The 18,997-nt window shown below is 43.1% G+C and overlaps 1 protein-coding gene across 2 annotated transcripts in view; it reads right to left on the reverse strand.

The window, feature by feature from the left end:
* The window catches only part of CHD7 (chromodomain helicase DNA binding protein 7), a 206,157-nt gene extending 198,244 nt beyond the window's left edge, over positions 1-7,913 (reverse strand). For both annotated transcript variants that reach the window (XM_073583948.1, XM_073583947.1), the window contains exon 1: positions 7,487-7,913. The gene's annotated coding sequence lies outside the window, so the exon portion shown is untranslated. The remainder of the gene's footprint in view (positions 1-7,486) is intronic.
* Between the last annotated feature and the right edge of the window lie 11,084 nt (positions 7,914-18,997).

Genomic DNA, 18,997 nt, shown 5'->3' on the forward strand with positions numbered 1-18,997 from the left:
TACCCACAGTACATGGAACCATCCATGTTGTACGAGAGAGGCACAAATCAGCTCAACCTCTTTAGCATTGTAAGAAATTTGAGGGTCTCCACATACCATCAATAATCGGCTTCCACGCTAATCGTCCTGGCCCATCAAAATTATAGCAATCAGTAAATTACTTCACATTAGAACAGTTTGCCAAACATGAAAAAGGTTATTCATTTGCCGCCCACACTGTACAAGGCAAGAGATTTTGGTACCACTAAGATATAACATGCAAGAGACTGACAACAGGCTTATCATCACACAGAAAATGGTAAGAAGGGGTAATAACTTAGCTTCCATGGATTATATGCCAGAGGATGAACAATAACACTCTGATAATGTGAAAAGCACCATCTCTGCCTTTTGACAGCTCCGACAAGCACAAACTCTACAAGATATAGTTTCAGGATGGGCCACCGATTAACAACTGAAATAAGTAAATGGGGAAAAATAAATAGTGCTTCTCAACCTGCAATTGTGACTTGTAGGTTAGGAATAATAGCCGAGACACGGTGGTTATTACTGTATCTTGCTCAGTTAGTGCTATCTGCATTGAATCCACATGGAGCAGTATTACAGTGTCATCAATACTTTACTTCAAGATTCACATTAAAGCCATTCCTAATAAAAAAAGATTAATAACTTCATATTGGCTGAAGGTAACCACTACTCGTAAATCCTTAGTGAGAGGACACATACAGCTCATCTCTAGGCTCATACCGTAGATCTGTGGTCTGCACCCTACACCTCTTCATCAGGACAACTTTTCCGCATGATGGCATATTTACACACACCTGACTTATTGCCATAAATTATACAGCTATCCCATTCAACTGAACGGGGCTTGCCCCCAAAACATCCTCATTCAGATGAATGGAGCTCATTTTTTGTTAGAAATTTCATCAAACTAACTAATGCATGTGAACCTACCATAAACAAAGTCACACTGGGCACATGTTCTGTAGATATGCCAATTCAATTTTAGTAAATGGTGCAGATTTCACTGCAAAATAAACACAGATTGCATCCTTTGCAAAGCAAAAGACGAAATCCATGCTAAATCGGTAGAAAAATCCACACCATAAATTGATAAAGACTGCGGATGTCAAATCAGCAGTTTTGCTCAATTTACACTGTTTTTTGGCCACAATGAGCAAGTATGTGGCCTGTGTTGATGCTCCCATATCCTGAAGATTTTCACTGTGCACAGGATGAAACCAGCATCAAAGTGAATGAAAACCACGAGAGGTGCACAGTTTGATGCACTTTTGCCACGGTGGATCAGCCCATATGAATGCACCCAAATACGATATTTTCCAGAAAAGGACTCACTCTGTAGCAGCTCTCAGTTTTGGCAACCTTCAGATTAAAATTTTCATTTTGTGCGGAAAAACAGACAGTGCAAGGACCCAATGTTTGTCTATGTGACACATGGACCTCAGGTAAATGTAAATGGTCCATGTTAAGAAAAGAAAAGTCAGCATACATTAGTCTGGTCTCTGGACCGAACTGGTGCATATCCAAAGTAGGCAGTTCCTGGGTCATTCAGCTATGTGTCCGAGCACACGGAGCCAATCACAGCAGCAAATTGTGGCGGTGACTGGCCCCACTTTTAGTACGGCAGTGTGAACAAGGCCTTGCAGAAACAATCTATGGTAGGAGGCATATGGATATATAATGATCAGATGGGAAAAGCCCTTTTAAATGAATATTGAGATTTGGAATTTCACAATAAGTGTAAACCCACTGTTACAAGTCTGTAATGCAACCTAGTGAAGGACCGGGTAAAAAACATACACTGAAGGTGGGATTACAGCATAGTGGCAGCACAGGCCTAGCCATACCCTCCAGTAACCATTATATTGTACATCCTTTATCAAGGGGTGGTATAGTGGGGGTGTCACTTGTAAAAATTGCTTTGATGTTGTTTCATAAATGTTATGTCCCATTAGCATCTCAGATGTTAAATCTTACCTAGTACCAGCTACTGCGGCTCTGATCTAATCAGCTTTCCCATACTTATGGAGAACATCCTTAAGAGCCCTGTTGTCATAGGTAGCCTACTTATCATACAGGACAGCTGTTTAACCCCTGCCTGTTCATCAGAGAGAAATATGTAAGGCCATGTGCACACGTAGTGGAAGGTGCTGCGGATTTGGAAAAATCCGCAGGTAAATCCACAGGTCAAAAGACCTGCGGTTTGACACCAGGACAACGGAGCAGGTGTAAAACCACTGCGAATTCCGCACAAAGAATTGACATGCTGCGGTTTTGAAACCGCAGCAAATCCGCGCAGAAAAATCCGCAACGTGTGCACTGTGTTTTTTATTTTCCATAGACTTAAATGGTACTGTACAACGTAGCCAAATCTGCTGCGTTTCCGCAGGGCCAAAAACGCTGCAGATCCGCAGTAGACTCCACAACGTGTGCACATGGCCTAATTCTTCTGACACGCATTAGAAGGAGAAAGACGGTCACACTGTCCCATTCAAAAATTGTGAACTTGAGGAAGGGACTTGTGGTCCAGACTTGTTGAAAAAGGAACCTTAGCACCACTAAAGAAAATGAGACGGTAGGTCTTGCTGCAGTGATAGTTTATTTAGATCCGGCAAAGAGTCAAAAACAGATATGGTCCAATTTCCAGCTGTTTTTGTCAAGGACATGTGTTGCGGGTGCAGGTAGGCAGAAACCTAGTACAGCAATAACGTAAATCGTAAGATCTCTTTCACGTCAAGGAGGACTTCTGTGGAGCAGGAGCCAGGAAAAGCAGCAAGTAGAATGCAAAGTCAAAAGGTGTATCTAGGTTTTCTGGCACCATGGACAAGAATTCAGTTTGGCACCCACCCCAAGCACATATGCGATTTGCACACTTAGTCACGTGCCAACGACCGGCTCGTCATAATTCAGTGAAAAACTGAGCGAAACAGGAAGAGAAGCTCATTGTCACATGATCCTAAGTCTGAAAATCACATGAAGTGGCCATGTGATGACTGATGGAACCAGCAAGCAGAGCTGAATGCTGACAGTGAGTATATTAGTGCCTCGGTCATATTTAACCGTAAACATCTAAGATCCTGCATTCTTAAGCCTTACTCAGATGTCCATGATTTTTCATGCAATCAAAAGGTGCATTCAGACATCGGTGCAAATCAGACCAATATCGGACCACAATGAACTGGCCGTGGCTCTCCCAATCCGAGCGCAACGGCTTCAAACAAATATATGAAGCAGTCATGCTCAAGTCGGGAGACCTGCGGCCAGTCCATGCATTGCCGTCCGATCTCAGAATGATTTGCGCCCGGATATCCAAATTTGACCCAAAAAAAAAAATAGTCCGAGTTTCGTCAGTTTTAAACAGCAGTGATTTTGACTGATAAAAAAAATTACATTTCTAATCTTATAAATTGGAGTTATAATCTTGGACAGCATATTGATTGAACATTAATGCAATAAATATAAAAAAAACAAACGTTTTTCTGATATTTTTTTGTGGACTCATTGTCCACAAAAAAAAAAAAAAAAACAGACACGTGAAAAGGACCATAGACTTTAACACGTACGTGATCCATCCATGGGAAACATGTTTGTCTGAGGTACAAACATGACAAAGGCAAAATGGGGTCACCATGTCTCCATTAGACCAGCTGATTCTTGTGTAAAATATCAGATTCAGGCTGAGCTCCGCTGCATCTGCTTGTCTCACATTGCTCAGTTCTTACGCCAACATTCACGCTAAAGTGTAGCACTTTTAAGAAATGGAAACGTTTCTAAAACTTCTGTACATCCAAGCTAAAGCTCAGTCCTGGAGACAAAGCTGAATTACTGGCAAAGTTTTACACCTGCAAAGTATTACTGCGGAAGGAATATTACAAAAGCCAAGTGGCTCAGACAATAATTATAAAGTACAGTTTCCAAGGTCTTTATAAAAAAGGGTTTGGAAACAATGTGTCTCTATCTAAATGACAGGATAAATTGTTATTAAAGGCCCAAGGAACAGATTGGTTATTCCTGCCTCAGCATGTTGAGCTAGCTTGGGAAGACAATTTCTGAGCAGAAAAAAAAAAATTATATATATATATATATATATATATATATATATATATATATATATATATATATATAGGAAAAGTAAAAAGTGTGCAGTAACCTGTTGTACATGATGCCCCAGGAGTAGCGGTGAGAAATGCAGAGAAGCAGCTCAGACTCTGCTTTGTAAACTCTCGCTGGCTGGGACAGAACATGAAAGATCAGACACAATTGCAAGCTTAACTGAGCAAGTGTCACAGCAAAGTTCCCAATAGTAAATTATACATGGGCTCCACGGGACCAGCCTCTCTACAGTTTCACCAGCGCTCCACATATGGCTCTGGTTCCAGCACAGCCTTCTCTGGTTACATTTGTCACAAGATAAGGGACATTAACTATTGGCTGCATTAAAGGGAGACTTCCTTCTGTTGCTGGGCACAGCCTTCATTAAGTAACCCATCGCATTCACGTTATCGGCACAGGACAACTAAGGGTTAAACGCCGACATCCATCCTCGACAGATGTTAATTCATATATTCTGCCACCTTATCTGCCAACATATCAAGATCATGCTATAAATCTCTGAAGGAAATAAAAATATAGTCGTACAGCAGAAAAGATGGCATATATTTGCCAGAACGCTGTTTAACACGAGAGATCATTTCAATGGTACACTGTGGGGTTATGTTATAAAATATTAAGGTGAATATAGAAAATCTCTACACTGATCATACGGGCAAAATAATGTAAAACTATTGCCATTTGATGGCAAATTAACCTCCCCCCCAGCTGAACACATTCAGCATCTGAGGAGCATGTGATGTCATCATTCCCATCACCGTCTGCGGATAAACACCGTCCGGTGTCATCATACCCCCCCCAAAGAGGAAACAAGTGGAGTCCACAGAAGTAAGCAAAGCACACAGCATGGCACAATTCCTTGGGTAAATTAGACGATAACAAATCGGCGGGAAAAATTATATAAAAGAATAAAAACAAACATCAAGAAGGAAAAACTAAAACGCCATGCCAGTGAGACAAAATCAAAATTATATATAAGGATTACATGCATGCAACAGAAAAAGGATTCATTTTTGACTAAGAAAAACTGGATCCAAATGATTTGCCCAGGATGAAGCAGAGCACCATGTTTGTAATCATAAAGAACAGGAAATATTTCCCAAAAGAAGGAAAGAAAATCAACTAAATATCAGAACATTTGCTCTGAAATCTTGGCCACCAAAGGAAAAACAAACAAGACTCCTGTAATCCACTTTAGCCATTTAAAACTATACTTTTTTTCCTGCTAACCTAAAAAAAATTGAATATTGAAATATACAAATGTCAATTAATTTCAGAAACACACTAGATAACTCTGTAAACAAGTGACCTATGGTCCCTGAAGCAAATCCTATTCACAAACACATCCATGTTTTACTAGAGTATCAATCCTACAGAACTGTCATGTTAGTTTTAGATTACCGTAATAGTAAATTACAGAAAAATAAATGTTCTAATCTTTCAGCATCCCTTACAATCAGCCTGTTGCACCGATCAGAAAAAAAAAAAATAACTTTTCGCCTGTGTGTTGATCTAGTCCTTGTATGGAACTTTATAATTCTTTAACAAAATTATATTTGAGAAAAATTTCTCCCTCCATATTCTTAGTTTTAAATATTTTTTAAAACAAATCTGGACTTCTTACATTGCATCCATCTGTGCTGTAGAAACTTTATATAAATATTTAAGAGTAAAAAAAAAAAAAAAAAAAATCCTAGAAAAAGCTTATTTTAAATTCCATTAAAACATTGTGATGGATATAAGGGGACTTTTAATAAAATCTGGCTTTCACGGCGCAGGACAAAACCTGGGACGAGGCCATTGTGCCCTTGTGGTGCTATCAGTGTCACTGAATAGGTCCCGGATAAATGAAAGCTGCCATTTTAGGTGACTGGGAGGCTGCTGTGTACAAAGCACACGGAGCCCTGAATAGGGGAACAACTTTTGGGAAATAAAACAATCTTTGTAGCAGATGAGGCGACTTCACCGTCACTTTCAAGTTGTAACATTTAGGCTGACTATACAAAAAAAAAAATTTTAATTCATTTTTTTAGCGCTAGATGGGATTTTATAGGTATTTGGAAAAGCTGAGACAAATTTTCTAACTCAAATTGAGAAAAAAAAAAAAAATTAGAAAGATGAGACGGTTGGGGGGGGGGGGGGGGGAAGATTGGGACTTTTCGTGCCTTCACTTGGTGACATGTGTGGCACCCAGCTCTATGGTTTGCGCTGACAACGCACACCCCCGACATACATTATATTGGGCAATGATGAGGACATCTCCATATTCAGAGTAACAAATTGAGAAGAAGGAATAAAAGTTTTGTGGGCCAGCACCTGCCCCACATGGAGATGATCTGCAGTTTGGGGAGGAACAGGAGACAGAGCATGGTGCGGGTCGGTGATCTCTCCCATTCAAAAGGAAACTCCTCCTCAACTGCTACTTTGTGTCCTTTGTCTATTGTTTGTTACGTGAAAGAAAATACTTGCAAAAAAAAAAAAAAGAGTGAGAGGTGCACAAGTGAATGGGGTATGTGAGTCATACCCAGGGGAAGAGCTGCCATGTTGTATGTGCGGGAGGAGGCGCTGTGTGTGCGCCTGGAGTTTACGCTCTCTTTCCCACACTCCTCCTCCTACCCAGGGGTACCCTCCAGTGAAAGGCCATCAGGAGGAGATGAATACAGAGCAATGATGGCTGCTGGTAGCCTGCAGCGCCTTCTCCATGAGCCTCATCCTTCCCTCCCCACCTCCACCCCCCTGCTCCACCACCAGGAGCAGCAGGGGAATAAACAGGAGGCCATGTCTTCTCCCATCACATCCCAGCAGAGGACAATGACCCACACCCACCTCCTCTCTCATCAGCCCCCCATTATCCCAGCTGAGGAGGTGATGGGGGCGTGAGCACACAGCCGCCATCACTGGGCACACACAGCCATGGGCATCCTGGACACCTGGGGCAGCCACCATCACTTCTCCTGGACACTTTTGGGCTCCTCGTGCTCTGCCCCCTCCCCCCAGAGTGAATGGCAGTCACACGTCCCCTCAGCAGTGCCCTCCATCTATGGGTACAGAGGAGGAGGATGCACACACACTTCGCACAAGTTGATCGCCAGCACCCCGATAGTGATCGCCCGCAGCAGGCGAGATGTCGCGATAGGACAGGCACCTCATGCGGTCAGGAGCCCTCCCCCCTCCGGCCACAGACCCCGGACCCCCCACCCGGGCCACGCACACCCGGCGTCACCAGCAAAGTTGATCCCGGGAGCAGTAAGTTTGGCGTGGATCCGGCAGGATGCGCTGCCCCGTGGGCATTGTTGTGGCCACGCTGTGGCCGGTGTCCGCGCCACCACACAACTCCCCAACCCCAACTTACCGGGCAGAGAGCGGCCCCGGAGCCTATTGTCTGCCCCGTCCCTCCTGTCCGGGCTGTGCGGGAGGAGGCGCTGTGTGTGCGCCTGGAGTTTACGCTCTCTTTCCCACACTCCACCTTGTATCCGTATCCCCGTCCTGAGCCCCGGCTTCTGCTCCTTCTTCTTCTCTCTTCCCTTCTTTTTCCCTTTGTGTTTTAATTTCGCCTCAAGTTTTTAATCCGATAGTGTACGAGCGCGTCCGCACGAAGGAGGCGAACCCGCGGCCCCGCCGGACACTCACTGCTCGGGATCCTCTCACTCCGGGCACCAGCTCCAGCCGCGTGCATGTGCCCTCCCCGAGGACCGAGCGCGCCCCCGACAACTCTCACACACACTCAGAGGAAGCCCCGCCCACACTACACTCCTCCCCCCGCTCCCCTGCCACACAGGCGTGACGTCACACGGCCACCAGGCATAATTTATGCAAGAATTCACTAGTGCTTTTCATTCAGGTCCCCCTCCTCCTCCGCTCTTAAAGGGCCCCGCGCCTGTGCCCCACTACTGTGTGTACACTGCTGCTCTCACACCCCCGGCCCCTCAGCACACTGTACCAGGCATCACACTGTGTGTGTGTCACCGCAGACACAGGGAGAGCTGATAGCAATGGCGGTCACAGCAACATTCCCCATAGTGGGGAGTCCGGAGTCTTAACGGAGAAGAGCGGTCACTGCAGTCTGTTGAAGAGTCACCGAGAACGGGAGGGGATCGCCTAGGCCTGATTCACACTTCAGTCTTCTGGCGTCAGTCAAAATCCGTCGGTAGCAGAAAAAAACAGATCCGACGGATTTGCCTGGCGGATTCTTTTTTTTCCTGTAGGGCTCATACTCGCATGCGAGAAACTGACGAGTCTCGCACGTTAACACCCGGCACTGCCGCCGGCACTCGGATCGGAGCGTTCAGCTGCATAGAAATATATGCAGCTAAACACTCCGATCCGAGTGCCGGGTTTTGACGTGTGAGACTCCTCCGAGTTTCTCGCATGCGAGTATGAGCCCATAGACTTGTGTTAGCAACGGATTGTGAAGGATGGTCTTCCGTTTACGGATCCGTCGCCATCGTCATATGACGGAATCCGTCGGCGCATTCCGTTTCTTCAAACTGAGCGTGCCCAGAACAATTTCTCTTCATTTAACCCCAAAAGCTATTCTGGCACTGAAAAAGTCTTTCTCTCACTCTCTCTCTCATCCTGTCCCTTTAAAATTCCACCAAATGCTACTTTGACGGATTTGTAAAAAAAAAGGATCCAGTGCATCCGTTTTTTACAATCTGCACCGGATCCGTTTTTTCAACACTTTGACGGATTTTGACTGACGCCAGAAAAATGAAGTGTGAAACAGGCCTAAGAGGAGGGGGCACTACTGAAGGTGGGTGTATTAGTAAGGAGGGGTAACAGAAGGTGGGTGCAATAGTGAGGAGGGAGCACTACAGAAGGTGGGTGCAATAATAAGGAGGGGGCACCAATTAAGAGTTGGTACCAGAGAAGAGGGGCTAGTACTGAAGGTGGGTGTATTAGTAAGGAGGGTTAACAGAAGAGGGGGCACAGCTGAAGGTGGGTGCAATAGTGAAGAGGGGGCACCAATGAGGAGGGGGTACCAGAAAAGAGGGAGCACTACAGAAGGTGGGTGCAATAGTGAGGAGGGAGCACTTCAGAAGGTGGGTGCAATAGTGAGGAGGGAGCACCAATTAGGATTTGGTACCAGAGAAAAGGGGGTACTACTAAAGGTGAATGCAATAGTGAAGAGGGAGCACTCCAGGAAGACATCCAGGCCTTTCTTTAACCCTCTCGACTGAGTTTGCCATCACCACCTCCTCAGGCAAGGAATTCCAGATTCTCACTGTCCTAACAGTAAAGAATCCTCTCCTACGTTGGTGGAAAAACCTTCTCTCCTCCAGACGCAGAGAATGCCACCTTGTGATCCTCGGAGAGATATTTGTATTGCCCCCTTATATAGTTATACATGGTTATTAGATCACCCCTCAGTCATCTTTTTTTCTAGACTAAATAATCCTAATTTTGCTAATCTCTCTGGGTATTGTAGTTACCCCATCCCCTTTATTAATTTTGTTGCCCTCCTTTGTACCCGCTCTAGTTCCATTAAATCCTTCCTGAGCACCGGTGCCCAAAACTGTACACAGTACTCCATGTGTGGTCTAACCAGGGATTTGTACAGAGGCAGAACCCCATTGCAGTGACAGTTTATCAGCTTTTATGACAGACATCTGATGTACTAGAAGATTTAACCCCTTAATGACCGTCAAAACGGCTTTTTACTGACTTGTGATATAAGAGAATAGCCTACCCACACAGGTGTCAATCCAACAGCTGTCGGCTCTCCACTATGCCTGACAACTTGCTGTATCAGCCACGATCAGCGTTGATACCGTACATATCTGTTTAACCCCTTAGATGCTGCTGTGAAAATTGACTACATCATATAAACGGTAAACTGTTGTGGGGGCTTCCTATTTATCCCCATCGGCACCCAGAGATCATGATTGTGTGGTCCTGATGTTTGCCATGGCAGTTCATGGCCAAATAGCGGCCTTAGAGTCTCCCGATTATAGAGGCCTGTTCAGAAGTTCGAGACATTTAGGTGGTAAAAATACAGTTTTTTATTTCTGTCATGTCACTTTACATTAAATCCTGAAAATCACCTGAAAGGTTAATAAACTACCTGACAGCAGTTTTCAATATGTCAGGGGGCGTTGTTTTTAAAATGGTATCACTTTTGGGGGTCTTCCAATATATAGCACCCCTAAAGTCACTTCAAACATCGATAGGTCCCTAAAAAAATAAATTTTGTACATTTCCTCGAGAACATGAAAAATGACTGCTGGATTTTTAAACCTCCTAAACGGCTAACAAAATAAAAGAACATTTTAAAAATGGTGCTGATGTAAAGCAGACATGAGGGAAATGTTATTTATTAATGTTTTTCTGTGGTATGACTATCTGGATTAAAGGGATAATCATTCAAAGTTGGAAAATTTCACTTTTTTTACATTTTTGTCAAATTTTTGATATTTTTTATAAATAAACACAAAGCATATCAACCTAAATTTACCTTTATCATACAGTATAATGTGTCACGAAAAAATAATCTCAAAATCATTGGGATTTGTTGAAGAATTCCCAGAATTATCACAACATAAAGTGACACTGGTCAGATTTAAAAAATTTGGTCCAGTCACTAAGTGGTTAAAATATTTTTATCGAAAACGTTCATACCAATTTCATAGTGAATTGGAAAGAGTAAAAAAAAAAATGAATAAAAGGCGGGAAAAGCCTGAGAAACGAGAACTGGATTCTACGTGAGGCTTAAAGGAAACCACATACCAGGGTTGCCAATTTGACTTTTCATTTTTTTTTCTGGACAATTTATCAAAAAATGAATTTTTTTTATGGACACACACATTGGAAAACCGGAATAAATGATTTAGATTACCAGTGATCCGTGTTTACAGCCCATAATTCTGATATGAAGACATCAGCTGCATTCACTGCAAAATGGCGGTCACTGTGCGGCTGACTGCTGAGGTAAAATGAAAGCTGTGCTCTGATTGGTTGCTATGGACACCTCCTCACTGTTATGAACTGTGACTAAAAAAAAAAATCTGCCTTTGCTCCCCATAACAACCAATCACAGCTCAACTTACATTTCTTATACTGCTGATGTAAAATGAAAACTGCTATGATTGAATGCTATGGACACCATCACACTCTTTGGAGAAAATCTCCTCTGCCCACAGCATCCATTAATTTCTAACCAATCTAATGGCACCAAAATTCATCCACCAAAGGTCACGCAAAGGAGTCAAAGTGGGGCAAGAAAAAGCCTATGAGTCAGTGTTTGTGAAAAAAACTGTACATGTGGATTTTTGTTTCAATATTTTTTACTGAGTTCAGCTATTGAAAGTATATAAAAAAATCACCTCTTACTTTTCAAACAGTGTTACCCTTGCAGACCTTTGTAATTGCAGTAAAAATAATCTGGACAAGTTTTTTCAGTTTCAAAAAAATCACAGACTCCTTTAAAAAAAATTACGAATAGGGTGAAAAGTGCCCCATTTTTATGGAGTTACATGGAATTTCCAGACATTTGGTAATAAAGTAAATTTCCTCCTGGCAGTGGGGATCTCAGTTTGGCGGCCGCATGGTGTCTCTGTCTCAGGGAAAGTGGTGTGAGGAGAATATGAGGGGGCATGAGTGTAGTACTATGTTGGGTATCAACTTTAATGGGGTTGTTCAGTTTAGGAAAACTATTTGCATATACCCTTTCGGGTAATTTAGTTATTAGAGGGGGTCTTCTGTTCAAGATCCTCATGTACTGGCGCGAGAGGTGAATGGTTACAAAGCTCATCTGTCACTCTGGGCAACCTGTTCTGCATAACACAGAGAGGTGACATTAGGGTAACGTTACACCTAGCGATGCACCAGCGATATGACGCGGTCAGGATCGCTGGTGCATCGCTAGGTGGTCGCTAATGAGCTGCCACAGATCTCACTAGCGACATCGCTCGGGACGGGGGTTGCTACTTACCTGTCACACCAGGCGATCCTGCGTCCTCCGCCCGGCTCCACGCGTCCCTCGTCGGCGCCACAGGAAGCCCAGCAGGAAGTGACCGACGAGGAATGGTCCAGGAGCTTCTCGCGCGATCAGCGATAACCAGCAGGGGAGCGGGTCGGAGGTAAGTATCACATGCAGCGATATCGCTAGTGATATCGCTGCAACGTCACAAAATCAGTGACTTTACAGCGATATTGCTAGCGATATCGCAGTGTGTAACGGGGGCTTTAGGCCTCTTTCACACATCTTTGTCTCCTGTACACGTCATTCATGTGAATGGATCTGTGCACATGTCACTGTGATACCATGGACTGTGTGTCTGTGGGCAAAACACTTTGACTTGTCTGTTTTTTACTGTCAACACTGGCTGCAAAATGTCCTGCACACATGAACACAGAGAACACGCATGGATGTCATCCTTGTGACACACAACAGTGCCATGGAAGAAGCGCTACACTGCTTCTTGATCACTGCAAGCAGGGGAAAATGATAAGCGTTGTATTCAAGAGATAACAATGACAGCAGGTGGCGGCTGATGGAACTATTACTCCCATCAGCCTACACCTGCTGCCACTAATAACAGTGACAGCAGGAGCGGCTGACGAGAGTATTCCTCACCCGCCACTTGCACTTTAAATAAATAAATGGAAAAACCCGGCATGGGTTCCCCTCTATATTCTGTAACCAGCTAGGCAAAACACAGCTTCAGCAAGGCTAGTTATCAAGAATAGAGTGGTCCCACGCAGTTCAAGCTCAGTGTCTTCATAGCAGATCACCGTTAAAAATTCTCATGGTGTTCTGCTGTGAAGACACTGAGCTTGAACTGCGGTGACCTCATCACTGGCGTTTTCCCACAGTGCTGAGGTCACAAACAAGCAATCCCCCCATTTGTTGCGACAGTCTAACAAATAGACATTCCCCCCATGTTTTGCGACTTTCTAACAAACAGGCAATCCCTGCATGTGTTGCGACTGTAACAAACAGGCAATCCCTCCATGTGTTGCGACTGTCTAAAAAACAGGCAATCCCTCCTTGTGTTGCGACTGTCTAACAAACAGGCAATCCCTCCTTGTGTTGCGACTGTCTAACAAACAGGCAATCCCTGCATGTGTTGTGACTGTCTAACAAACAGGCAATCCCTCCATGTGTTGCGACTGTGTAACAAACAGGCAATCCCTGCATGTGTTGCGACTATCTAACAAACAGGCAATCCCTGCCTGGGTTGCGACTATCTAACAAACAGGCATTCCCTGCATGTGTTGCGACTGTCTAACAGGCAATCCCTCCATGTGTTGCGACTGTCTAACAGGCAATCCCTGCATGTGTTGTGACTGTCTAACAAACAGGCAATCCCTCCATGTGTTGCGACTTTGTAACAAACAGGCAATCCCTGCATGTATTGCGACTATCTAACAAACAGGCAATCCCTGCAGTGTTGCGACTATCTAACAAACAGGCATTCCCTGCAGTGTTGCGACTATCTAACAAACAGGCATTCCCTGCATGTATTGCGACTGTCTAACAGGCAATCCCTCCATGTGTTGCGACTGTCTAACAGGCAATCCCTGCATGTGTTGTGACTGTCTAACAAACAGGCAATCCCTACATGTGTTGCAACTGTGTAACAAACAGGCAATCCCTGCATGTGTTGCGACTATCTAACAAACAGACATTCCCTGCATGTGTTGCGACTGTCTAACAGGCAATCCCTGCATGTGTTGTGACTGTCTAACAGGCAATCCCTGCATGTGTTGTGACTGTCTAACAAACAGGCAATCCCTACATGTGTTGCAACTGTGTAACAAACAGGCAATCCCTGCATGTGTTGCGACTATCTAACAAACAGACATTCCCTGCATGTGTTGCGACTGTCTAACAGACAATCCCTGCATGTGTTGTGACTGTCTAACAAACAGGCAATCCCTCCATGTGTTGCGACTGTGTAACAAACAGGCAATCCCTGCATGTATTGCGACTATCTAACAAACAGGCAATCCCTGCAGTGTTGCGACTATCTAACAAACAGGCATTCCCTGCAGTGTTGCGACTATCTAACAAACAGGCATTCCCTGCATGTATTGCGACTGTCTAACAGGCAATCCCTCCATGTGTTGCGACTGTCTAACAGGCAATCCCTGCATGTGTTGTGACTGTCTAACAAACAGGCAATCCCTACATGTGTTGCAACTGTGTAACAAACAGGCAATCCCTGCATGTGTTGCGACTATCTAACAAACAGACATTCCCTGCATGTGTTGCGACTGTCTAACAGGCAATCCCTGCATGTGTTGTGACTGTCTAACAAACAGGCAATCCCTCCATGTGTTGCGACTGTGTAACAAACAGGCAATCCCTGCATGTGTTGTGACTGTCTAACAAAGAGGCAATCCCTCCATGTGTTGTGACTGTGTAACAAACAGGCAATCCCTCCATGTGTTGCGACTGTCTAACAGGCAATCCCTCCATGTGTTGCGACTGTCTAACAGGCAATCCCTGCATGTGTTGTGACTGTCTAACAAACAGGCAATCCCTCCATGTGTTGCGACTGTAACAGGCAATCCCTCCATGTGTTGCGACTGTAACAAACAGGCAATCCCTCCATGTGTTGCGACTGTAACAAACAGGCAATCCCTCCATGTGTTGTGACTGTGTAACAAACAGGCAATCCCTCCATGTGTTGCGACTGTCTAACATGCAATCCCTCAATGTGTTGCGACTGTCTAACAGGCAATCCCTGCATGTGTTGTGACTGTCTAACAAACAGGCAATCCCTCCATGTGTTGCGACTGTGTAGCAAACAGGCAATCCCTCCATGTGTTGCGACTGTCTAACAGGCAATCCCTCAATGTGTTGCGACTGTCTAACAGGAAATCCCTGCATGTGTTGTGACTGTCTAACAAACAGGCAATCCCTCCATGTGTTGCGACTGTGTAACAAACAGACAATCCCTGAATGTGTTGCGACTATCTAACAAACAGGCAATCCCTGCATGTGTTGCGACTGTCTAACAAACAGGCAATCCCTGCATGTGTTGCGACTGTCTAACAGGCAATCCCTGCATGTGTTGCGACTATCTAACAAACAGGCAATCCCTGCATGTGTTGCGACTATCTAACAAACAGATAATCCCTGCATGTGTTGCGACTGTCTAACAAACAGGCATTTCCTGCATGTGTTGCGACTATCTAACAAACAGGCAATCCCTGCATGTGTTGCGACTATCTAACAAACAGGCATTCCCTGCATGTGTTGCGACTATCTAACAAACAGGCATTCCCTGCATGTGTTGCGACTATCTAACAAACAGGCAATCCCTGCATGTGTTGCGACTATCAGTCGAGAGACATGCAGCCGGCGGGACTCGAACATATTACTCAAGCTCACCGAAGACATTCGGATACCACCTGAGCATGCTCCAATAACACGATATCTGAGCATGTTCGCTCATTTCTAGTAACTAGCAAAAATGCCATTGAAAACAAAGGGATTCATAAACGGATCAATTGCTCTTCCATTCCGTATTAAAAACGTGAATATTTGTTTTGTATAGGAAATGACTGCAATCTATTTTATTTGAAGGGGCTTCTCCTTTTGACAATTTCTAGAAAATCACTAATCATTACAGAAATCAGTGGGTTATCCATCTAAGGCCTGTTTCACACTTGCTTTTTTTTGCAGCGCGTTTTTCCCGCAAAAAAACGCATTGAAAAACGCATACAAAAGCATACAACTGCTGCGTTTTTTTCAAGCATTTTTATGAGCATGCATGAAAAAAACGCAGCGTTTTTATGCGTTTGTATGCGTTTTTAGTGCGTTTTTACCGCGTTTGCGTTTTTTTCCAACATTAGGTGGCCCCTCACACTAACCCAAACCATGACTTTACTAACCCTGACCCTAACCCTAACCCTAACCCTAACCCTTAACCAAACCATACTTAACCCTAACCCTGACCCTAACCCTGAGCCTAACCCTAACCCTTAACCAAACCATACTTAACCCTGACCCTAACCCTAACCCTGACCCTAACCCTTAACCAAACCATACTTAACCCTAACCCTGACCCTAACCCTAACCCTTAACCAAACCATACTTAACCCTAACCCTAACCCTTAACCAAACCATACTTAACCCTAACCCTGACCCTAACCCTGACCCTAACCCTTAACCAAACCATACTTAACCCTAACCCTGACCCTAACCCTGACCCTAACCCTAAACCCCCTTAACTAACCCTAACTCTAACCCAAACCCCTAAATTCCATGGTTAACAAAAAAAAAACGCATGTGCAAAAAAACGCATACATAAGCATGCCAATGCGCACATATGCGCACCCATAGACTTATATTGGGTGTCTTGCTGTAAAAAAACGCATTGCGCGCGCATGCGTTTTTTTGAGGCAAATCGGACGCACAAAAAATGCAACAAGTTGCATTTTGTGCGCCCGAGCGCATACCGCAAAAAAACGCATGCGCGGTAAAACGCGTACAAACGCATGTGTATGCGCACATAAGCACATCCCATGCAAAGTATAGGAAAAAAAAACGCATGCGCTATTTAGCGCTAAATTACCGCGGAAAAAAAACGCAAATGTGAAACCAGCCTAATGCAATGGTTTCCAAAGAGATGATTAAAGATGCTTTCCATTTATGGCTAGAGGTGCCAAATGGATAATCCCTTTAAGATCCATGGGCCTCTTGAAATTCATGAAATAAATTCTAAATAGCACAGTGGGTATAATGAATATACACAAGGTAGTAAGGGTAGAAATGGAAGAGAATATCTCTCATATTGTGACATATTTGGTATATTCTGTATAACCAGGCATCCAGACTTTTTTTTCCCTATAAATACTGCAGTCCAATTTTATATATCCATGATAAAGATCAGCCCGTGTATGATTCTTCTATCTGAGCTGCAGTAATTTGAAAATAAAAAGATGCCAGCGCCATTGCACTTTCCTCCTCTCCATTACACACGGCCACAATTCAACTGCACCCGTCCTTTTGCTGTGTCTGTAAATTGCCTTTCGCTGTAAAATAGGTCGAAGGTATAAAAATCATTTATGGTCAGGCATGCAAAGTTTAACACTGCAGGCACAGCACACAGCATAATCTGCTTTAAATCTCCCACTAGCATCTCTATTTGGAAAAAAATAAGAAATCCTAAGAAAGGGTTAAGAAGCATAACAGAGAATTCATCCAATATGTATGCTTTCTAGAACGGCAATAATATATTTTTTCTTTTTTTAGATTTTTCTTGATTATATTTGTTTTGGTTTCTTTTTACTATATGTGTGCATAATTATAGTTGATGTATTTATATCTATATATCTTATGCGTAATTCATTCATGTCTGTAATATGTATCCAATATCTATCTATTTTTTATCAATCCATAATTATCTAGTTATTCCATTGTTATCTATTATCTATCTATCTATCTATCTATCTATTTATCTATCTATCCCATATCTATCTATTCCATATATATTTTTATTTGTATTTATTTACATATTTTCTGTATTATCCAGCACTCTCACGTCTATCTAATTTCTATGTCTTCCATATCTATCTGATCTATCTTTATCTTTCTAATTTAGCTATCTCTCTCAATTTGTCATCTAATTGATTTGTGTTTATCTATCTGATCTGTTCTATGTGATCCATTTGATTAATCTCTATGTAATATCTATATATCTGTCTACCTATCCAATATCTACCTATCTAGTTTTTTGCTTTACAGTAGTTTATATTTTCCCCACAAGGGTCCTTCCCCTTCTTTCTCTTCCTCTCGCTCTCATCTATCCTTTCTCTTAAAGTGGATATGTCATTAGATTTCACAACATAAACTGCATACATAAATAAATTGATATCTTAGAGCTGATGAGGCAGGGGTACTTACATTGATCCATGTCAGAATGGCTGTATAATCCTTTATGCTAGTTCAAAATTCCGCCCACCTAGCTTTAGTGATGGCTCCTCAGTGTCCCTCCTCCCTGCTGCTGTTGCTGAGATCACACACTACTCAGTACAAGCTGCAGCTGTCAGGCTGGGTGGGTGGAGACTAAATCGCTTGAACTCATAAGCTCTGGCTCTTTAGCTGGACTCAGTGGTCATTTATATATAAGGATTACTGAACCATTATTATCCTTTTTTCAACTTTTACCTATCTGATATTGATATGAGCATTTTAAAAATTGAGTTCTAGTTTATTTTCATTTGAGGATTACACAGAATTCTACCATGTGTTACATTGTTTTACATAGTTTCATTTTCTGGTGTTTCTTAGCTTTTAATGATATGTAGGTTATACAGAACTTGAAGGTCACAAATTGGTAGATACTGTCAGAGCGAGAGGGGAAGGGATAGAGAGAGTCCTTATATGAAATAGAAGTTATGAAACTATTGAACATCATCAGAAATGGAAACTTATAGAGTGAGAGGCACAAGAAAGAAATGAAAGGTTATTCGTTCCCATGGTAAGGAAGCAATGAGCCGTATGAAAAGTGCTGTAATATCATGGGCACAGGGCAGGGTCTGGAGTTTACAACCCATCCTAACTGGGCACTAGTGTAATGCCATTCTTCAAGTCACAGGTCGCCTTTTGTATAGAGCTAACTAGGTATAAATCTCTGTATCAGCATTATTCTCTGTTGGGGATCCTAAGTATGGACAGGGTACACATTTTTGCTAAATCAATCTTCACAAAAATATATGTTATTCAGATAGGAAAAAAAACATGAGATTTATAGAGATAATTTGCGTGGTTGATAAGCAGTGTGCCATTCAGGCGACGGTGTTGCTTTATAGTTGTATATGACAGGAGATTCCTTGCTACTGAACAAATATACTCATCTCTTCATTACATTCTTTTCTATAAAGTTGCATAAAATATATAAAATCTCAT

Source organism: Dendrobates tinctorius, unplaced genomic scaffold (assembly GCF_039654945.1).
Source record: "Dendrobates tinctorius isolate UK_male_01 unplaced genomic scaffold, ASM3965494v1 ptg000082l, whole genome shotgun sequence".
Classification (NCBI taxonomy): domain Eukaryota; kingdom Metazoa; phylum Chordata; class Amphibia; order Anura; family Dendrobatidae; genus Dendrobates; species Dendrobates tinctorius.